Source organism: Lemur catta, chromosome 2 (genome assembly GCF_020740605.2).
Source record: "Lemur catta isolate mLemCat1 chromosome 2, mLemCat1.pri, whole genome shotgun sequence".
NCBI classification, from domain to species: domain Eukaryota; kingdom Metazoa; phylum Chordata; class Mammalia; order Primates; family Lemuridae; genus Lemur; species Lemur catta.
In genome coordinates, this window is record NC_059129.1 from 116,427,406 (window position 1) to 116,451,564 (window position 24,159).

Sequence of the window (24,159 nt, forward strand, 5' to 3'; positions counted from 1 at the left end):
AAGCTTTTCGATGGCACTAGTATCATGTCAGTCCTGTAAACAGCTCTGCCGACGCATCTCCAGTTTGAAACACAAACACTATGGCCTGGAGAATTCTCAAAACAGGCATCTTTATATTGATAAAAACAATCTTTTTGTGTTTTTGTGGAGGAGGAGGTGAGGTAAACAGATGAATATACATTCATCTGTGCCCTAATCCAAGTGTCAAAATCTGATTTTCCAAGGAGAATGGCCAGTATTTCTGGGCAGCTGTCAAACCTTCACAATTTGCACAGACACAACAGTACCTGCTGAATTAACCTGTGGCATTTACCAGAGCCAACCCCTGCCAAAAACAAATCTCTCTTCTCTTGATATGCTGAATAAGAGATAGGGATGCATTAAACATTTACCAAGACACTTCAAGAGCGTCTCAGGTAACAGGAAGTGTTTTGAGATTGATTTGGCATGCTTTGAGTGCACTCACTTAAGACAGAAGAAGATACACAGGGAATGTTCCTGAGACTTTTTCTTTTCAATCAGCCTTCTCTGTGACTTTTACCCTATAATTTATTTTTAAAGAGGCATCATAGTTTTCTGGGTGCCATAACAAAATCTAAAATAAATGTTTTTGCCCAGATAAGCACTATTAAAAGGAAAGGATACTGAATTCATTTAAATACATTTGCAGGAGATTGATTTTCCCAAGACAGTGTACATATCCCATTTCTTTAATTATTCTTGAAGTTTTGCCTATCAACTGACAATTTCTTACAGAAATGAAGCAAAACAGCCTGGCTTTCCTGACAGCAAAGAGTTATAATAATGCTAGAATAAAAACGGGTTTGTCACTTTCCTTATCTGTTCTAATGTCTGAGTTACTGGAAGTCAGAAATGTAATAACCCCATTCGAGTGAACACAGTTGTTCAGAATATATTAAACTAAGAGTAAATTCAAAGTCAACTTTCTCTAGTTTTTGAAGACCGGCATACTCTTTCCTAAATATAAAGAACCAGCATAAAGAGTTATATAAAATTAGAGTAAAATATGGTCATATTCGCTTTCTTTTCCCAACTGATCACTTCATCACTTGATTAGAGAGAAGTCCAATTTCTTTCATGAGTTGGCATTCAAGAACAAAACTGTTTAATTAGCATTAAGAAGGCCAAGTTTAAACAGCCTGTTATCTTCATTGCTTTGGCCTCTGCTCTATTGTGTCACTGTGAGAAATTGATCCTGATCAGTTCAATGTTTTTCCACTGCACAGGGATGGCTTTGCCTCCTCATGTCATTGTGGCTGCTGACAACAGGATTTCTCAGCAATGCATGAGCTCCAGAACAAGTTCCCCTCCTTCTTGCACTAATGGTAAGTCCCACCTAAAATCTTTTTTCTGTTTTAGCCCGGTTTCTCTTTTGGAGCTATGGTTCCTTTCTTGTTATTAGACATGGTTCAGGTTTCCGGAACCTGGTACTCCCTGAAAAGTAATTACCTCTGCTGGGGAGTGGTGGTAGTCGCACAATCTTGTGAATATACTTAATGCCACTGAATTATACAATTAAATGGTAAATTTGAGGTTATGTATATTTTACCACAAAAAGAAGTAATTATCTTTAACTTTTGTTCCTAGGTAGCAGAGGGGCTCTCTTTTCATAGGACCTTGAACTTCTTTTTTCAGTAGGTCCACCGTCTCCTTATCTTTGCAAGCCAAAGGCAAAGGATTCTTATGCTAATAAGATAAACAAAATTGTCCCTTTCTACTCTTTCCCTTCTCCAAGCAATATAATTCCCTCTCCTTGAATCTGTGTGTTTTATTGTCAGTTCTTAGTGCACTCAGGACCAAAGAATGACCAGCCACATGTAAGTAAGGCAAGCAAGAAAATGAGATTGATTGAGGAGAGAAAGATAGGATTATAGGGCAAGAGCAAGATATAGGTTTACGGAGCATGATACAGACACCACAGATGATGACCGGACCCACTGTTGCAGTGAAAGGAGAGCCAACAGAAGGGAAAAACGGACTTGGTTATGGTCTGCATCTTGTTCTCTACTGCCCAGATTGGGACCTCCCTGTGGCTCAGATGTCACCATGGAACCACTTTGATTGGACAGTTGGGAGTCACATGACTTGAGTCTTAACTATGCATGCATGTTGTTCTAGGTCAATTTCTGGACTCTATGGTACTTATGCTGCTTGGCCTGTGGGCTAGAGAGTCCTCTGCATTCTTTTGCAGCTGGTGTGCTGTTATGATCGGCTGATTCATAGGGTATTCCTTCTTCCCCAGGTATGGCAGTTGCTTGGGAGATTAGGGTGGAGCAGGACTAAGATGGGGGCCTTCTTCCCAGGTGGGGAAATTGCACCAAAGCAACAGCACCCACTTTCTTCCCTAGGAAACCCGGAATCCTTCACTATCTACCTAACATTATGACACACTTGAAACCAATCAAATGTGGCAGATATGATGCTGGGCAAATTCTAAGTCTAAATGATTACGGGCAATTCATCTTCTTTCTCACTTGCTCAAACTCTTACATTGGATCCCTGAAATGCAACAGAAGCAGTCCAAGTGCCCTGAGGTCCCCACACGGTAAGGAAGCCCAAACTAACTCATACAGAGTGACCCATAGTGAGGCCCTAAGACGACATGACGAGAGAGACAGAGAAGCAGCCCTTAGCTGCTCCACCTTCAGTCACTGTCTGACTGCAACTAGATGAGACCCTGAGCCAGAGCTATACAATCAAACCCTTCTCCATTTCCAGACCCACTGAAACCACCATAAGAGGTAATAAAACTATTACCGTTTTTGACACATACATTTTTATGCAGCAAGAGATAACTGAAACTGAATTTGGTACCTGAAAGTGGAGTGCCACTGCAATTTTATCACAAATAGGTGACATTGGGTTTGGAGCCAGGCAGAAGCTGGTAGAGTCTTGTGGAAACTATTAAGAAAAGCCTAAAAGACCTGTAGAAAAAATTGCAGAATCTTAAAAGGTCTCAAGGAGTCAGTGAAAACTTGGAGGAAAGCAAGGAAACATTATTAGAAGGTTAAGGAAAACAGATTCTTTCGTGGAGTGACAGAAAGTTAAGCACAGCTGTCATCCGAGGTAACATGGAAAATAGAAAATGTATCTAATCAAATTGGTGATCTATCTAAGGAGATTTCCAGACAGAGCGCTGAGTGCTGCCTGGTTTCTTCCAGCTGCCTATAATAAAACGAAAAGAAAGAGATGAACTAAAACACAAAGTATTCAGGTTTTAAATTAAATTTGAAGAATTTGCAAAGACCCCCAAAATTGTCTTTTCAGCTAGCAAAAGCTTCCAAAATAAGAAAGCGTCTGAGGCCAAAATGTGGCTATAGAATTATCAGAAAGACCTAAGTTGGAACTTGAAGGAACTTTTCAGACAAACAAAAAGGACTGAAAACTCCCTACAGGTATGCCTCATAATCCTTTCAATTAAATAAAAAGATCGTAAGGGGATTGTCCCTCAGCAACCTCAACTGTGTGCCTAAGGTAGAGAAGACTTTCTGCACTAATCACAGAGATTAAGAGAAAGGCATATCTTGAAGATATCTATGGGTGTGGCATTTGTCTAATGAGGTAAATTATAAATTGTTGCATAGGAAGCCTACAAAATTTTTAAATTTTTAAGAATTGTATCAGAGAAAATCCAAAATTTAAACAGGCCCTTGGATTCTTGAACTTCTACAGGCAGAAAGTTGGATGACAGATGTAATCAAAAGTAAACAGAAGAGACTTTTATTGCAAAAGAAAAGATGACTGAAGATAGAGACAAGAGCCCAGGGAGAGGAGTGAGGGCACATAGAGAACAACTCCCAGGGAGTGGGAATAAAACCTAATCAAAGGACTGTAATCATATGGCTGGCTGGATCCCAGAATTGCTACAGAGCAGTGACAGTTGCATGCCTGCCTTTTGCCTCCCTTTTGAGTGGGAGTGTCAATCTCAGCTATTGAACACCTGTTCTGCCATTGCACATTGGGTGTCCATGGGGAAGAGAAGGCCCCTCTTTGGCTCATAGGTTTTCAGACAGAAAACAGTACTCAAGGAACCAAATCCAACCACCTGACAACTTTTAATTGCCAGCAGATCTTATTTAAATGTTAAGGTCCTGGTCTCTGAGCCCAAGCCTGATTCTGTAATGAGACAAGAATTTTGGTAGGTCTTTGGAGGGGTATTTTGCATGTAAGAGAGATGGATATAGAGGTCAAAGAGCACTCTTCGGCAGGCAGTATTTTTCAAAGATGACTGAAGTGATATCTTCCATCCAGTTTGCACTTCTATAATTCTGCCACTCTTCCATCAGGAGAAGAGGTCTGATTTCCCTTCTTGTGAATCCAGGCAGGCTTGTGACTCACAGACTCACTTAAAACCAATCAAGTGATACAGAAATGACATCGAGTGACTTCTGAGGGCAGATGATACAAGGCTTTCAGCTCCAACCCTATTCACTGAAGCCATAAGCTGCTATGTGAGGCTGGCTGACTACACTAAGGAAGCACAAACTAGTCCACACAGAAGGACCACTTGGAGAAGCCTAAGGCTATATGAAAAGAAAGAGAAAGAGAGAGAGAGACAGCCCATTTGATTGCATGCAACCACACGATAGACCCTGAGCCAGGACAGCCCCATCAAGCCCTTCATGAGTTCCTATCCCTCAGAAACAAGAAGCCAAGAAGCGAGAATAAGGTAATAAATGGAAGATACATTTTTGGGTGATTTGTTACACAGCAACAGATACCCCAAACAACCCAGTCTTCCTTATCTCAGCAACATTACTAACCAAAGGTTTCTCTCTTTTTTCTTACTCCATATGCAAAACATCAGAAAATAAAGTTCATTCTATTTCTAAAATATATACTGCATCCCAGTATTTCTCATTCTCCCTCCTGTTTCCCTAGACTAAAACACTATTATCTTTTCTCTGGCTAGTTCAGGAACCTCCTATCTACTCTCCCAGCTTCCACTGTTGCCTTTTGAAACTCATTCTTCACACAGCAGCCAGAGTAACCATTTACAAAGTCAGTTACGTCACTTATCTTCCTGCTTAAAACCTTCCAGTTTTTGCCTAATGGTTGATGTAAAACCTTAATTTTTCCTCCTGATCGAAAGGTGTTACATTATCTGACCCTGAGTACCATGCTAACTCCATTCCATGTGGCTCTCTTTCTTTACAAATAAAACATTTATAAATATGTGGGTGTATATGGGATACTACACATGTATGTGTATTTCTTTGCCCTGTCATCTGAGAGATCCTAGAAACAACAACACGTCAGCAGTAATGAGCACTCGTAGTACCAAGATCTTGGTTTCTAACACCATTCTCCAGTAAAAGGAACCAGTGCTCCTTGGAAAAATGACTGATTTTAGGAGTGTAGTAGAAAATATACATGATGAGCCTGGAGCATTTTTAATGCCAGAAAGGAAATATTTGAAAAAAACCAAAGAAACAAAAATCACATACATCCCACAATGGTGGGGTATATCAATAGGACACATTAGCCTACTGAGAGTTTCAATGGCCAAATGTGGAACAATTTGAACCAAAAACTTAATAACGTAGTTTGGGTTATAATCTAATTTACAAAATAAATATTCATGAGTCCATGCTGATATAAGCAAATAATTGAAAAAATAAATAAATGAGGGAAAATAGGCAAATACCCAAAGCAGAAGAATTTCAAATACTTTATATAGATATTAACCCCCCCCCAGGATATGGAACATAACTCCTCACACTTTAATGTGGCATATGCATAGTGACTTGCTTCCAAAGGATACAGTATTGATAGGAGGAAAAAACGTTAACTTACTGGTTGAGAAACTTGGCTAACACTAGCTTAAACAGGTATAATCAAACTCAACATTAGGCTGGGCGCAGTGGCTCACGCCTGTAATCCTAGCTCTCTGGGAGGCCGAGGCAGGCGGATTGTTTGAGCTCAGGAGTTTGAGACCAGCCTGAGCAAGAGTGAGACCCCCATCTCTACTAAAAATAGAAAGAAATTATATGGACAGCTAAAATATATATATAAAAATTAGCCAGGCATGGTGGCACATGCCTGTAGTCCCAGCTACTTGGGAGGCTGAGGCAGAAGGATCACTTGAGCCCAGGAGTTTGAGGTTGCTGTGAGCTAGGCTGATGCCACAGCACTCTAGCCCGGGCAACAGAGTGAGACTCAGTCTCAAAAAAAAAAAAAAAAATTCAACATTAAACAGTGATTAGTCATGTTGATAGCATGTACCTTTGATATGATAGGATGCAAATAACACTTCACCTCTTCAGTCTGCCTCCCCAAATTCCCTCACTGCAGTCTAATAATGAGAATATCAGACAAATCACAATTGAGGATAATTCTATAAAATTCCTGACCAATGCTCCTCAAAACTGCCAAGGTCATCAAAAATAAGGCAAGACTAAGAAATTGCCACTGCCAAGAGGAGCCTAAAGAGACATAGCAAGTAAGGTAGTATCCTGGATGGGATCCTGGAACAGCAATGGGACATTAGGAAACAACTAAGAAAACCTGCATAAAATATATAGCTCAGTTAATAATAACATGTTGATATTTGTTTGTTAGCTGTGATAAATACACACACTAATATCAGATGTTAATCACGGGAAACTGGGTGTGAGGTATATCAGCATCCTCTGTACTATCTTTGTAATTTTTCTATAAATCTAAAACATTCTAAAAAAATTTATTTAAAAAAAAGAATTAGGGAAGGAATTGGGTCCTAATGGCATCACAGCTGCTATCCCAATCCTGCGTTACCTATCACTGGGCTTCTTAGTGCATCATGCAAATTCCCATATTGTTAAATGACTCCTGATATAATTTTCTAATTCTCCTGTGAGAACAAGGCTGTGATAAATGACTATACTGGGTTTCAGAGGTGCGAGAGAAGAATGGCAGGACTGAGAACAGGAAGAGGCATAGAAAGGAGCAAGGTTTTCGGAAGCAGGGCCATTATCTTAGGTACCCAGATTCTAATGTCATCGTTGTGAGAACAGCTGCACTTTCTTTTTATAACTGAAAGAATTATTCACTTTTCACGGTTGAAGAAAAACCTCTAATTGTTGTTGTGGGTTGTATTATGGAAAAATGATATTAAAATAACATGGATATTAGAATCTAGAGATATTCAGAGGTAGCAAATGGAGTCTGGAGAAGACAAGAAGGAGGAACAAAGCTAATAGAGTAATTGGGGAAAAAATGTTAAGATTTGTTATGGAAGGAGGATAATTGTACACAAATTTCATGAATACTTGGTGTTACTTGTGATCCTCAGAGAATTATTCTTGTTTGTCAGGCTTAAAGCCCTTAATATCTGCAGGGCAAAGGAGGCGATAAATCCTTCCACCCCTGTTTGTCTTTGAGATTTTGTGAATCTCTGAACAGGAGCCTCAGAGGCCCAGTTCATGAGTAAATATCTCATGAGCCTCCCCAGAAAGAGTCTCAGCCCCTCTTGTTAACTGTTTGGGTGGTTCAGCCAAGGTCAAGGATGCCACATCCAAATCATCCATTTAAGGGGCACAGATTTGGACTTAGGATAGAAACCCAGATACTTGTATCTGAGGGGAGATAAAACCAGCAAAATAGAAACACAATGAGATCAGAAATAGAAAACCAGAATGTGGTCACTAAGCAAAGCCCCAGCAGTGGCGGGTATGTTGAAGCAGAGGGAAGGTTGTGATTGTGCTTTCTGGGCAATCAAGAAGGAACACCCCAAACCAGATCACTGCAAAGAAGAGTTAATATCTGTTTGCTTCCAGTTACACCTCACCTTCTATAAGCCTGTTAAGGTCATACCTTCATCATTCCCACATGGATTCAAAGGAGTATGGAGGGGCAATTGTGGTCCCTGGGAATGGAAGGGGTTCTGGAGATAAACTTTGCATTTTACTTTCTTTCTCAGAAAGCACCATGTCTCATTTCATAAATTAAAAACTTGGCATGATATATTTAATTGTAATTTCTTCCTCAGCCTATGTAAAGTTCAATCTGAAACAATTTCAGAGCATTTCATTTTAATGACTGAAATGTGTATTCAATTCCTATAAAAATCCTAAGCTCCATTCCAAATGCAGTTGACATTCTCCAGCACATCATTTAAATTTCTCTTAGTAATTTTCTGCCTTCTGTGAGACAGTGATATTACATTGCCTCAAGGCATTTTGCATATTTTGTTGATTTTAACATTTAAAGTCCTGGTGGGTTTTACTCTCTCATTATGCCCCTGTTCATGTCCCATTTTTCCCTCGACTCCTCACCAGGAAGCAGTGAGAAGGTTTAAATAAGTTGTGTGATTTTTTAAAAAGCAGTTTCTCTGGGATGGGACAAGTGACGGTCTGAGACAGAAGCACTGATGAAGGTATCAGGAGTCAAGAAGCTTATTCTGGTTATGATGGCTATGAGGATGAAATATAATAATAGAATTTTTCTACCTGCTGTGGAGACGTCCTCAAAATAAAATGGAAGCTAAGGACTAGAATCACGTTTAGCTTTTAGGGAAACAAAAAAATTAAACATAAATTTATAAAACTACTGTTTTGTCTGAAAAAGCTTGAGAAAAAAATGATAAATCCAAATGATAAATTCCAAATCTCTGACTTTTCAAAGGCAAACTCTGTTGAGTGGAGAAGAAACATTTGAATGAAAACAGAAGAGAAGAATAAGCTAATTTGATCCAAAGGCCGTCCTAAGAGCCATTATGTCTATTAAATTTTTCTAGAGCCCTATTCCAACATACTACTATAAACACAAAAGGCCAGCCTCATGTCTACTTGCTACTGTATATATGAGATATATTTTACTTCCATATATTATGTTGTAATATCTAGACAATGACACATATTCCTAGGTTCTTTTAAACTTTAAATTGTAAGATTCCTTGTAATTTCATTTTTAATCTTTCCCCCTCATTCTTTCTCATTCATCTGCTTTTTTGGCCTGGATAGTTCATTTACCCATCCATCTATCCAATAATTAATGAGAAATACTAGTATTGTAGACTAAGGATGGCTACAAATTCTTTAACACTCTTCACATTGAGAGTTGGGTTTCTATTTCTATTCCTTGTGAATCTAGGTGGGCTTTGTGACTGCTCTGAACGATTAGAATAACTGACCGAGAAAAATTAATGTTCTTCCATTTTTGGGGAGCCAGGCTCTAAGAGACTTGGAGATTCTACTTTCTTTTTCTTGAAATGCTTGATCTGAGGAAAGTAAGCCACTATATAAGAAGTTCAATGATGCTGAGTCTACCGTGGTATGAGGGAGCCCACACTACCAACAGACTGAGGCCAGGAGAAAGAGGTGGCCCTGCTGATAGATATGTAAATGAAGAAGCTTTCTAATGACTGCAGCTACAGGTCATCTGACCCTGTGTGAGTGACCCTAAGGAAGAACCAACCACTGACCCTAACAACACCCAGGGAAGATTAAAACATATATTGTTACTTTAAGCAACTAAGTTTTTGGGTGGATTGTTACACAGCAATAGATAACCAGAACCACCAGACCCAATGTGAACAGCTGGGAGAACACACAGAAAAATAAAACAAGAACCTCTCCCTCAAGAAAAGTAGAAAAGATTTTAACTAACATTATGAAAATTATTTTTTAAATGATGTGAACTAAGTCTGCAAAAACATAGAGGAATAAGGGATTAACTATGGCCTAGGTCAGGTTTCCTAAAAGGTGCATTCTTGAAGTAAAAGAGAGAGGTGAGTTACACTGGGTGAACTACTTAAATACTTTGAGTCCCAGTTTGCTTATCTATAAATCTTGTAGAGAGTAAATCATGTAAAATGCCTAGAATATGGTCTGGCCCATACTAAATAATCAATATATATTAACTGCTATTATTATTACTATTATTAACATTGTTATCATGGGCATTAGCAATGCAAATATCTCCATCTCTAGATGTAGCTAAAAAGAACTGTGACTGTCCCAAGTTCGGTCTTCTGGCCACTGGTGGAAGAAGTGTCCATCACTGTGCTTCTGCCTCTCATATGAATGTTCTTCAGTGGTTGCCAAATAGCTGTTTTGTTGCAAGTGCCACTTGTCTGTCTAAAATATTATTTCTAAATAGTATACAGAGGGGAGACAGTATGGTATAATACTTGAGTGGGTTCAAATCTTGTCTCATCTTCAAAAACATTATTTATCTACTTTAAGAAGTTATAGTGAGAATGAAATGGAATAATACATGTACACTCCTTAGCACATGATGTTGAATAAATGTTAGTCATTATTATCATCAATATTACCACTGGTAAGTAAAAATATTCAGTTCCTGTTACATGCTAGTCATTTTTATACATTATTAATGAGCCATTTAAGCAACTACAATTGTAACTATTATAATTTCTATGAGAAAACTGGGGTTCAGAGACAGTCAAATTACTTTCTCACTGCCATCTAGCAAGTAACTGAAAAAGTCAGACTTTAACTCATATCTGGGTCATTCCAAACCTTATTTCCTTTCTACTATGTCTTTGTTTCTTCAATGATAATACAATTTAACTTGAACAGGAAATAACACATATTCCCACTTTATTGGGTTGCCAGATATGGCAAGTAAAAATACAAATTATCCATTGTTTATCTGAAATTTAAATTTAACTAGATATCTTGTATTTAGCAAGACTACATCTTAAACTCTTTTTAGCTATTAAACCTAAAAGGTTTTTTTGCTAACTATTGAACATTAGGGATCTTGTTTTTTGGTATGTATGTCTTCATTTGTTAGATGAAATTTAGTTGAGGGAGGGATCTTGTTCCTCATTAGACATCTCCCACTCACAGACTCACAGATTAATACCCAAATAGATCAAAAGAGCTCTTTGGAAAAAGGGACTCTGTTTTATTCATGTCTGTGTGTCCCAACACTATATATAACATATATGGGCATTCAAAAAAATGCTGTGGAATGAAAACAGCAGTCAAGTGTTCTGAGGACTACTTCAGCAGGGAAGATTAGTGTGACAAGAAAACATTTAGCAAATGGTGTACACACAGCAAATACACAGCAGCAAGAACTTCGTACAGCTCTTTGACAACTTAGAAATTAACACTCTTCTTTCTTCTACAACCATAAGAAACAACTTCAAATCCATTTATCCAATCCTTATGTAAATACTTTGACTACTCCCTTACTGATGTTGAAGTTCTAAACAGACAGAAGAGACTGATACTAATATATCTGGAATGTTAAATACTATGGACTAAAGTTTGATCCAAAGCTATATTATGGCAGGAAATGTTTCATCATCACCATCATCATCATCATCCTCATCATGATGTTACACCTAGTAGCTCACTGTTTCATCTTCAGAATTCCGTTCAGTAAGAAAATCATAAAACTAAAAAAACCTTTTGGGAAAGGCAAAGGAAGTCCTGACTAAGCCTTATGGGGAAGGTCAATGGAGTCTCTGAAATAAAATAGTTTTGAGAAGAAAAAGTAGTGGTTTGGCACAGAGACAAAGGAAATAAAATAGTTTTTGATCTTTGAGCTGGAAAAACTGGAACAAGAGCTGAACTGGAACAAGTACTCTGGGGAAGTAAACGTGTCTAAAGAGCTGTAGCCCTCACAGCCCCAGTCAGTTTCTGCAGGTAGCTCTCTTGACAGATCATCTGGAGGGGTAGGTTTATATCCCCTCTGACAATGCTGCAAATCTGCACTAGCAGATCTGAGAATGGTGGCAGATGTGGATTAACCCAACCAAAACTCTATGAACTTGACCATCAGTGATGGTACTTATTTACTATGAGCAATTCTTCTGCCTTATATGACCTTATGCAATTTACTTAACATCTCTGTTGTCCCCATTTTCTCATCTGTAAAGTAGGGTTACTTACTAAGGGCACCTATGTCATATCTGTTGCATGAGCTAAGGTACTCAAATGCTCACTTTTGGTATTCCCTATTTTTCACTGTAGACACTGTCTTATGCAATGACAGTGCTTTATTATAATAAAAGAAGCTGTAGCCTTGGGAGCCCAAGACAGTTTTGGTCTTGAATTTCTTGACTCTATACTGAGGGAGGGAGAGGGAGTATCCCTCTTGGAAAGCTGACCTGTCTTGGGCAGAAGGAGGAAACACTCAATCCTTCCATTCTTCTCCTGCATTTCTGACACCAATTCTCAGGCCTAAGGTCCAGTAGAGTGCCAGAGCATCTCAGAATGCTGACAGCATGGTGGGTGTGCGGCATTTTCCAACTCCAGAGAATTCCCCTGGCAGGGAAGTACCAATCCTGAGATCCGGGAGTGCACAGGATGGCTACCCTGGCTCGGCCAAACACACAAGGATTCCTGGGCACTTAAGGGGACAAGGGAATTCCTGACCAGGGCAGCCATCTGTTTGACCTACATGCGATACTCCTCACCCAATTATGTGGGCACAAATAAAACCAGTAGCATCAAATGTTTAGTTTGGAAGGAGCAGAGGTACTTTTGGATGAAGAGCAATAAAAAGCATTGCTGGGGTAAAGAGAGGAGAACAATACATATTGTCCTGTGGACCACTGATATGTATGCCTCCTATATTTTCCATTGTGATCAAGGAAAAAAGGACACAACCCCTACATCTCCTTTTTCAGTTCCAGATCCATTTTTTCCCATAGGTTCCAAAAGCTAAAAGTAGATTTTTTTTTAACAAGAGCATACAAATTTATTTAAGTTTTATGTGACATAGGAGCCTTTATAAGGAAATGAAGACCCAAAGAAACTTTGGGTAAATTTGTATATTGCTATGCTTAAGATTGATAAAGAGTAGACAGTCATGGAAAAATCACTGGAAGGCAAAATGGTATGAGCAAATGGTATTAGGTTATTAAGTATGAAATGTCCGATTTCCTTAAGTACTAAGTTTGGCAGTTGATATCTCTGACATTTCACTTTGATACTTCTTGTTTAATTTATATTGTGAAGGTACATCCTCCTTCTTTCAAGCGCATGATTTGGCTTGTGATTATCTTTCAAAAATTTTTTTAGAACCATTTTTGTGAAACCACAGATAAGTCAAAACTTTGTGCTATTTTTTTGAATATGAGTTCCATTGTGGAACCAAAGCAGTGCAGACGGTCAAAATATCAACGAAGTATTTGAGAAGGATGTGGCTAATGAATACACAGTACATGGATGGTTTGAGAAGTTCCATTCAGGTAATTTTAATTTTGAAAATGAGCCACATGGGTGACCAGAGACTAAGGTGGATAATGATGAGCTGAAAGCTATAGTGGAAGAGAATCCATCTCAATCTACACGTGAATTAGCAGCAAGGTTTGACGTTACTATTCCAACAATATTGGACCATTTGAAACAAATCGGCAAGGTAAAGAAGCTGGATAGATGGATTCTGCATGGATTAAACAACCATCAGAAGAGAAATTGTCTCAAAGCTTGCCTTTCTTTGCTATCACAACATAAAGGCAAACCATTTCTACACCATACTGTGATGTGTGATGAAACATGGATTCTTTCTGACAATCACAAGTGTTCAGCACAATGGTTGGATAAAGATGAAGTGCTGAAATACAGTCCAAAACTGAATAGTCATCAAAAAAAGCTAATGGTGTTTGGTGGTATAGTGCTGGTATTATCCACTACAGCTTCATGAAACCTGGTTAATTGATTACAGTGGTTATCTACTGCAACCAATCAGACAAAATGATGAGGATGCTTGCAATTAAGCAGCTGAGATTGGTCAGTAGAGACAGGCCAATCCTCTTGCAAGACAATGCTTGACCACATGTCGCACAAATAATGCTGTTCAAACTACAGAGGCTGGACTTGTAAACTCTCTGTTATCCACCATCTTCACAAGATCTAGCACCAACTGACTACCACTTCTTCCAGGCTTTGGACCACTTCTTGCAACATATTCCATTCTTAACAAGCTGTGGAAAACACCTTTTGCGATTTCATCGCCACTTGCTCTCCAGACTTCTTCATTGCTGGAATAAAGAAGTCATCATTAAGATGGCAAAACTGTGTCAACAGTGCAGGTGCATACTGTGATTAAATGCTCTGCTTCTAGTTTGAGATACAATAAACTAAACTTTTAATTTGAAATTGGACATTTCATATTCAATGACCTAATAATAAACTGGGGGAAACTTAGTAATGTCTGTTCAGATTCTTCTGAATGTCTTTCTGTCTTCAGAAATTTAAAAATAAATTATTTTATTTTTTCATTCATGCAGTAGAGCATGTTTTAAATGTTCATCAATTCCTGGATATGGCTGGAGTTAGGAATTTAATAATAGAATAGCAGTAAGTGACATTTGATTTAAAATGTATATACAGAGAGAATATTTCTTTTCCCTTTGAATAGATTTTATCTGTTTAAATTTCAAAGAATTTGTCTAGAAAAATGCAAAACCAGAAAAACAGGAAATATTAATAATCTTGTATTTGTTCTTCATCATTTTCTCCCTCCTGATGAGTCATCTTGTTTTCATTTTGCTGACTCACTGTTTCTGTGAGTGTTGTAATGCTAAGGCAACAAACTCTAATGTTTTTAGCTTTTAAAAAAAAATCCACAGCCTCCCAGTGAAAGCACATTTACAGCTGTTTATTTTCTTCTTTTCCCCCATCAGTTCTCAACCCAAATACAGTAGTTACAATTCATAAAATGACAGTATGTATTGCTCTTTTCTACAATTTCAAAGATACATTTGGTAGTATGTTTGTGGATGGTAAAAATGATGTCAATGCATTTATCCATCTGTCTTCCTACTAAATTGTAGATCAACTCAGAGTATTTGATGCATACTCTGGATTGTAAGTGCTGTCCTCAACACTTCTAAGAATGGGTTATGCCAAAAGCTACAACCATGAATTCATGAACCTTTATTTAGAGTGGGAAATCTACACATCTCAGAATAGTTTAATTTCATATTGATTCTCTCGTGGAGGAGATATAATCTTTGGAGATTATTATGGCTAGAATTTTCTTTCTAAAAAAACAAACAAAGCAGACAAAATAATAAAAATCTTCTTTCTTTCAGAGAAGCCCTTGGTGCACAATTTCCTAAAAACAAATGAATAAGAGCTCATTAAATAAGACTTCTCTGTCCACTTCTGTCTGTGATAGCACAGCTGAGGGCAGACCAACTCTTCCACTGAGGACAACTAGAATAGCCTGGATTAAATAAATAAATAAACAAAGTCAATATATTTTTTGAAGGCCAGAGAGCTTCTGAGGCACATGGAACTTGACCATCCAAGATACTGGAAAGAAGGAAAACAGATATTTCCTTCAGGGCATTTGCTAATTTTTGGAGCACAGTGAGAGATTAACTGGGAAGAGGTGGAAAACATAGAGAACTTTTGAAAATGTTATGGTGCTTTTTCCACATCACAATGGCTAGAGTGAAAGAGACTGGCAATCCCAAGTGCTGGTGAGCATGTGGAGTGCCTGAACCTCATGCACTTCTGCTCCAGAGAGTTAGACTTGTCACAGCCACTTTGCAAATCTGTTCTGCCCTCAGTATCTACTAATGGCAAATGTGTATATTCTACTCCTAGGTATATACTCAGAGGTATACTTATCAGAAATGACTATATATGCTCATGAAAAGACCTATACTGTACTGCATAGCAACACTATTCTTAATGGAGAAAAACAGGAAACAATCCAAATATTCACAATAGAACAAATTATGTTATATTTATACAATGAAATGCGATGCAGTAATGAAGAGAAATGAACTAGTTCTACATGCAGTATCGTTCAGCTTACTCTCCCAGACATTGTGTTGATTAAAAGAAGCCAAACAAAAAAGAATTTCTCAGACCTAATTTTATTTCTATAAAGCTCAAAAACATGAAAATGCATCAAACTATACATTTATGATTTGTGTATATCTGTATATAGGCTATACTTTAATAAATAATTACTTGCAAAAATAAGATCTTGCCCCTATAGTTTCATGAGTTTTACCTTCATGAACCTTACCACAAGGTTTTCACAGTAAAAAGAAGAAAAAAAAAAGAAAAAAATATTCTCATCCTGGCTCTGACAAGGGAGGAAACATGTAATCATTTGAAATATACCTAGAGTATTCTCCATAACAAAGACAAACTTGCTAGGGTGAAAGACTTTATCAGAGCCTTATCTCAGCTAAGAGAAAGAGAATTAACCAAACTCGAGCTTCTTCTGTCCTTCCTGTCTTACCTAAGGGGGAAAGAAGAAAGCTAAGAAACACATGTGAAGGTCAAAGCTCAAGAATGCAGGTTGACCAAAAAACTGAGGTTTACTCAAAAGGTTATAGATTTCTTTCCCTTCCCCACATCTCACCACCACACCAACAGGACTCCAGTGTGGCAACAATGGGTTACATCTCAAAGAGCTGCAATGTGCAGATTCTAGCTAAGGAGGAGTTCTTGCGGAAGCTCAAAATAACAGGAATACAGAAACAAGGACACTAGAGGAATCTGAAGCCAAAGGCACCTACGCTACAGCCAGCAGAGCATTAAATACAGCTCAGCTCCTAACCAGATTAACACACCAAAGGCCTGTTTACCTCAGTTCCTACTTGGCTTTCAACAAAAAATTACAAAATATGCTAAAAGGCAAGAAAAAAATATCTCCAGAATAAGCTACTACATAGTTTTTATTGATATAGTATAAACTGTGTTCTGTCAACTGAATTTACCCAATGTAAGGTAATTTTTCTTCATTGGGTATAAGGCTGTGTGAGTTACCTGTTTGAGTTATAAACAGCACTGGAATTTTGGAGACTGTAATACTGAATTTAATGAACACATTTTCTGCTAACATGTGGAATAATATTTTCTACTTTGCATCTCTGCTCAATGTCACCCTGTCAGTGAGTCCTTCCCTCACTTAAAATAGCAGCACTTCTCCATGCTCCTGACGCCCCTCCCTGCTTTGTTTTTTCTCCATAGTACTATCTTTGTCTGATGCATTATATTCTTATGTGATTGTTTATTAGTTGTCTCTCCCCACTAAAATGTAAACTTTACCAAGCTATGTGTTGTATTCATTACGTGTCCCAAAATGCCTACAACAGTTAGGTGTTTGTAAATATATGTTAAATAAATAAATAAATAAATATCCATCAACATTTATGTACAGTTAAATAAATGTACCATATCATATAGGGTTAGCTAACATTAGTTGAATTCTTATTATGTATTAAAAACTGTGCTAAACACAGTGGGTTTTATATGGATTACCTCATTTAAGCCTCACAACAACTCTAGAAGTAGGTACTATTATTGTTCTCTTTTTAAAAAATGAGAAAACTAAAGAACAAAGGGATTAAGTAAATTTTCCAATATCCCCCACAGATGAACTGGATTTTTCTTGATCTCTTAGAATTTTGGCTAAATTACCAATATAATTACCAAAATTATAAACTATAAATTATAAGAACTCATTCAGTCTAAACAAGGGCCAATATACATATCTCTGTAGGACTTTTTAGAAGGTATGTCAAACAATCTTACCATCATAAGACCATCACCTGCATCCAAAGTATATAAAGGGAAGGCCAGGAATTTGGATGGGGTTTCTTAGAAGTAAAGAACTGTGTTGTCTTCTCAGATAGTCATTACCAGATTGATGAAAAGGGCTGTGGATTTTCCCATCATCCCTATTCCTTCCCCCAACACCCCCAGCCAAGGGCTATGCTGCCTAAGAAAACAATCCAGGCATGAGCATCTCCCTCCCACACTTGCTGAGCTTCAGAAACTCACAGACTCTCCCTAGCTCACTGAACCAAGGTGAGGTTCAGGGAGAGAATTCTCAGTAGCTTAACTGGTGTCCTCTGAAGTTTGGGAGCCTGCATAGAATCAGACATCTGTCTCTCACCTGTGTGATGCTGGAGTTAAACTGACAGCCGAAGCGGCCCCTGTTAACAGGGCCTGAACTCAGGGAGCCATACTCAGTTACCACTCCCAACAGTCTGCTATGGCAGAGCCAGGATTAATCCATATTGAAGGTCCCATTTATTAAGATAGACTCTGGTTCAGTGGAAGATCAGCAGATAGAGACCATGGGATAAACCTCCAGGTGTTGGATCTGAGTTAGGCATGAACAGAAGTCAGCCAGATTGACTGGCATGATTGACATCAGAAAACCATGCAGTGCAGAAATTGTCATAAATTCTGTGAGGAACTAAATGTAGTACAAACTGGTATTTGGATGTCTGTCCCAAAGCAGGCATTGGCAGCCTCTCTACCTGTCCTAGCCAAGGGAAAATAAAATTGCAGAACCAAAGAAGTAAAAAATAAAGAAAGAAAAAAAGTTTACACCCTTGTTTCTAATCCCTTCTCTCCTTCATTATGCTGCTCCAGATTTCTTTTACATAGGTAAGAAGGAGGTAAATGAATAAACTTTTCACCAATGCAAGGCCACAAGCCCCAGTCAGCATGAGTTGGGATAGAGAAGGAAGTTTCTTTTAACTGGATTAATATTCAAGTCATGTTGTAATCTCTTCTGGAATCCATAAAGTTCTTTTTAAAATTACTTCTTTTAATTGAAAGTTATCAGAAATCTATGGGATCTGCCTTCCTAGATATCATCAAGGGATGAGGAAGGCAAGATCAAACCAAAGATGTTAAAAGCAATGGTGGGAAAAATTAAGCTATCCTGTCTGTACCCTACCTAAATTGGATTATTCTATAAATGAGTTATAGTGATAATGCTCATACTACCTAGAGCCTTAATATATAACAAAATAAATAATTAAAAAGGAATATAAAATAATCCTCATGATCTCTAAACACAGGGAAATATTGCAAAATCTGGGCTGGGAATCTCAGTTCTCTGGTTTGGTACCAAGAGTATAGATCTATAGCTTTAGTCCTGGTATAAATGGGCTATTTTTGACACAGACTCCACACTCAATCTCAGTCAACCATTTGGCATCTGCTCTGATAGCCATATGTGGAATCTGGAATAAGCAGCAAAGAACAACTCAATAGAGAAAACACAGTTAATATCATTTCTATCTGCTGAGACCATAAATAATCAAGATTATGTATTAAGGGACAGCAAAACTCCTTCTTATATAATGAAATAATAACCACTATCACTGATTGAGATATGCCAGTCATCAGACAAAATACATTACTTAATTCTTACAACCAACTTGTGAGGTAGGTGCATTAATATTCTTATTTTACAGGTGAGGAACCTGAGACACAGGTTAAGAAAATTGTTTGTCACCAGATAGTTGGTGGCAGACTGGACTTGAACCCAAGCAGTCTGGAGTCAGTCTAAGCTTACTCTAATATTTATGTAAAAGAGATGTCTCAAGTGGCAAAGCAGAACTAGTCAAAATTCTTCAAAAGTAGTTAAGACATAATTATAAGAGAGTTGCTCCCCTGTGTTTCCTTAAGAACCCAGAACTCCCAATGCCTGTCGGTTTTGAAACATTTCCTCTGCCCAAAGTTGATTATAGCAATATTATAAAATTCTCAATGCCTGTCTCTTTTGGGTCTTCAAACCCGGTATGGTGGGCAGGGATTTCTTTAAAGTCAAATTTAGCTGGAGGGAAAATATTAATCATTAAAGGTGGACTGGCCCCAAAGGCTTAGTGTTTCTGTTCTTTTATCTTTATACTTCTTGTAATACAAATATTATAAAATTATATATTTCTGCATATTTTTCTTTTTAAAAAACTTGAATACTGGTTCAATACTTCAATATTGGTTCCATACTTTTGATTAATACTTTACTAACAACCCAGTTGAAATAAATATTAAATGTTCAGGACTAATTTGGTAACTTCCCCAGCTGCTAGGAGTGTTACCAACAATGGCTCCCTGTTGAGTTTATCTAAAGGAATTGTGCTTGGCTGAAACACGTTACCTTAGTCCAGATTAAGATACTTCCTTGAGGGTTGCTTGAATTTAATGAGTAGTCAAAGTTGTGGTACAAACCTCTTGATGCCTGACTCAATTGAGACGATTCTGAAGGGCTATCCCGGTCACAGAAATTTCCCCAGGATCAGGTGAGGCCTCTGGTCAGCTCATCACAGTTAAATTTTATCTTGTGTCCTATTTTGCCTCCCTCATCCCTCCCTTGTGTTGCTCCCCAGTAAAGGCACTCCTCAATACCTGCATTCAAATCCCAGAGTCTTATAGTTTGTTTTCTGGGGAATCCAACCTCGGAGAGTCAGCACTGGGAGTGTTCCTAGGAAGCAAACTCAGAAATGGGATTTTGGAGCCATATTTACTGCTGGCCATGTGGCTATAAAGATGCTACCACTGGAAGCAGATAAGCACTCATAGCCCCTGGCTTGTACTTGCCGTGCAATCAGAACTTTGACCAGTAGCAAACTGGGATAAGATGCTAGTGAAACAGAATGCACTAAGAGAACCTGCTCCAGAGCAGGTTGCATTCTCAATCCTGGCAGGTCTGTTATGTCAAGGTCAAGGTATGCGTTGAAAAAGAGTGGGACCATGAGACTTGGAATGGGAACCCAAGAATCCTCTAGACCCCTGGGCTGCAGAAATATCTCGTTTCTCACCCTTAATGATTATCGCTTTCCCTTTATTGAAGGCAAAGCATAGATTTCTGACCTAAAGACAATAGTTTCTCTGTTCAAGATATAGCACCATTTTCTTTACTGACTGCTAGAAAAATTGGGCCACAATATAACTAGGCCAGGAAAGTGCAGGACCTGCTAAGAGAATAAAGTCACTATATAACAAAGGCACTGAAAGACCTACACAACATGTATGGGAAGGATTTGGGAGAGTCCATATAAGACTGGATCTGGAGAGGGATGGAATGAGAAATTGGGCAAGGATGTGTTGGCCAATGTGGGGTCACTCTCCCATACAGGATTTAATACACTGGCAAGAATCCTGGGAGATGGTGCTATCACACTGCTAGATTGGCACTATGATGCTTGGAAAGAGCAATGTCTCACATTAAGTAAAGGGGAAACTACAAATCTGTCAGGACAAATGGTGAAGGAAAGAATTAAAAGAGCTCAAAAATGCCATGTTAGAGTTGATAGTCTATACTAATAACAAATCATGATTCACTACCCAGTTTTCAGACCTGAGCTGTTTCCTAAATCTGGAACCTACTGACTGAAGGAGAGGCACTCAACCATGAGAAAGGAACCTGCAGCACCACAGCAGGTATGTAGAGAATCAGTTCCCCAGTCCTTCTCCAAGGGGAATCAGGACCGTTTGCTCAAGTAACTGTACATTGGAAAAGGAAAAATACTTAAATGTTTAGAAGACTGTTGGAAGTATCCTCATTTCCTATCCTCATTAGATCAATGGGATGTGGGAGGAAGATGATAAGTGTGATCCTGGCCCAGATCCAACTCACAGTGAGTTCACTTATTCCATGGACACACCAGTTGTTATTTTTCTAGTCTCCAGACATCTGATTCAAATGGATATCATGGTAGTTGACAGAGTTTCCACATTTGTTCCTTGATCTGTGAGGCAAGAGCTATTGTAGTGGGGAAAACCAAAGAGAATTCTCTGAAACTTCCTGACAAGTGAATAAGTCAAAAATAATGTTGCCCAACTGTGTCAGTATACTAAAAAATATTGAATTGTATAGGTTAAATGGATAAATTATATGGTATGTTAATTATATCTCAATAAAACTTGAAAAAAATTGCAACTTTGGGAAATGGCATATATTAGTGTTAGCCTTAAGTATATAGAAGATGTAGGGGTGGTGGTTCTTACCATATCCCTTTTTAATTCACCAGTCTGGCACCTAGAGCAACCAGATAGATCTGCCAGATAAGTGTTTCCCACAAACTCAAGTATTAACTGTAATTAGAATTGCCATTCCAAATATATTATCTTTACTAGTGCAAATTAACATGGCCTTAGGACCACGGCGTGTGTCCATTGATCTAGCAAATTAGTTCTTTCCGTTCCTATCAATAAAGAGGAGCAGAAGTATTTCACATCCACATGGGATAAACAATAGCATATATTTATAGTCTTGCCTTAGTGGTGCAGTATTTCTGCCACTCTATCATAATATAGTTGGAAAGGACTTTCACACTTGGACGTTTTGTAAAAAAATAAAATTGGTTCAATTTAATGAAAAAATGCTAGTCAGACCTGATGAACAAGAAATGGCAAATACTTTGTAGGCCTCGGTAAGGAACAATCTCTCTTGATGGTGGCAGATAAATTCTGCAAAAAATCAGTGACATGCCACATCAGTAAAGTTTTTAGAAGTCCAGTGGTCTAGGTCAGCCTGGGACATCGAAAAGTAAAGAACAAAGAACTGTCCAAATTAAAGAACAAAGAATTGCATCTTGTACTTCTCAAGTAGAAGGATATGTAATGCCTAGCAGAACTCTTCTAATTCTGGAGGCAGTATACGAGGTCTGTCTAGAAAGTATCCAGCCATTGTTAATATACATATTCATATTACTTGGCTGGATACTTTCCAGACAGACCTTGCATAGTCCATGCTTGGGAAAACTCTATCAACTCATTTAAAGAGTGACAAAAAAGTTTGTTGACTTTGGGTAGAGTCAAGAGCAGGCAAGGACACTGTAGCAGGTTCAAGCTGCAGTGAGAACAAACATCCCTGCTGCTTGAACTCTAAGATCTGGCAGACCCATTGTATTAAAGTTATCTGTGGTAGGATTGATGCCGTGTGGCATTTAGGGTACCCCCAAATAGGAGACTGTATGGGTTCTGTAGCAAAGCAATACTGTCTCCAGCAGAAACTCAACATCATTCCAAAAATAGCCACTGGTTCTCTACTGGGTTCTGGTACAAATGGAGCACCTGAATATGGACATACAGCAAGCAACAAAGGGAACAGAGATACCCACCTTGAGTTGAATTCTCTCAGACCCACCAAGTCATAAGGTCAAGCAGACCTAGCAGTAATCAATCCATTGTAAGGTAGAAGTGATATCAGTGGAACAAGCAAAAGCAGAGAAGTAAACTGCGCAATCAGATAGTTCAGACCTCTGTGTCATTCACTACTATTGTGCCAGTACCCTTCTCTCACCAAACAGCTATAGCTAAATGAGAAATTTCTTATGACTAGCTGACATAGGAAAAAGGCCAAGCAATGTTCTTAAATTGGTTGGTTCTGCATATGGGTGCAAGGTGAGAATGGACTGCTATTCACTCAGTGGTGGCTTTGAAAGACAGTGGCTAGCACTCAGAAAAGTTTTGGGCAATGCCTCTGGTCATTTGCTTCACAGATGGAAAGAGAAATAGCCATGTATACCTGGATTCTTGGAAAATGACAAATGGCTTGGCTCTTCATTTGGTCCTAGAATGAAAAAAAAATGGAAGATTGTAGACAAGGAGATTTAGGGAAGATATATGTGGCTAGATCTATCACCAAAAGCACAGAGTGTGACAGTCCTTATATTTCATATTAATACTAGAGAATATTTACCACAACCAAGTGGATAGAATTACAAGCTAATTAATGGTTACACAGCCTCTGTCCTTAGCCACTGCCAAATGGCTGTGGTGACAGCCACCGACAGGTGGTGGCAAGTTGAGTACATTGGATTCCATCTCATTGGAATAATCAGTGATTTATGTTCATTGGAATCAACAGTTATTCTTTTCTGCTTGCAGAGCTTCAACCAGGACCACTATCCAAGGAATTCTGATTCACCAACATGTTTCCACATAATAACAAATAAAACCAAAGGAATCATTTTAAAGCAATGGAGGTTCAGCAGAGAGCTCATGGTCATGGGAACTACTGTCCTGTTACATTCTACAATACCCAGAAACTACCAGCTTGATGGAGTGATGGACTAGCTTACTATTAATATTATACAGATGCAGAACCTGCTTGAATACACAGGTGAGGCACCAGTTTGGACAACAGGACACTATTCTTCATGATGTGATGTACCCCAAATCAATATCCATTATATCGTGTTGTGTTCCCAATATGCAAACACATGGCAATAGGAACCAAAGTGGCCCCAGTGATCATCAAGCTCAGTGACCTACTTGGGGTTTTGCTTTCTGTACCTTTAACTCTAGGCTCTGTGGCCATAGGAAATTTGGTTCCCAGAGAGGAAACACTTCCACCAAAGGACACAGCGAGAGTCCCACTAGACTTTAAGTCAAAGTTCACTTCTGGTCACTTCAGGCTTCTTATACCCAGAGTTCAGCAGGCAAGGAATGGGGT

The 24,159-nt window shown here is 38.4% G+C and overlaps 1 long non-coding RNA gene across 1 annotated transcript; it reads left to right on the plus strand.

Annotated features, from left to right (window-relative positions):
- The first annotated feature begins 1,325 nt into the window (after positions 1 to 1,325).
- LOC123633249 lies at positions 1,326 to 23,661 on the plus strand. Its single transcript, XR_006733566.1, has 3 exons — positions 1,326 to 1,346; positions 21,049 to 21,140; positions 23,592 to 23,661. It is a non-coding gene; the product is annotated as an uncharacterized LOC123633249 (long non-coding RNA).
- The last annotated feature ends 498 nt before the right edge of the window (positions 23,662 to 24,159 follow it).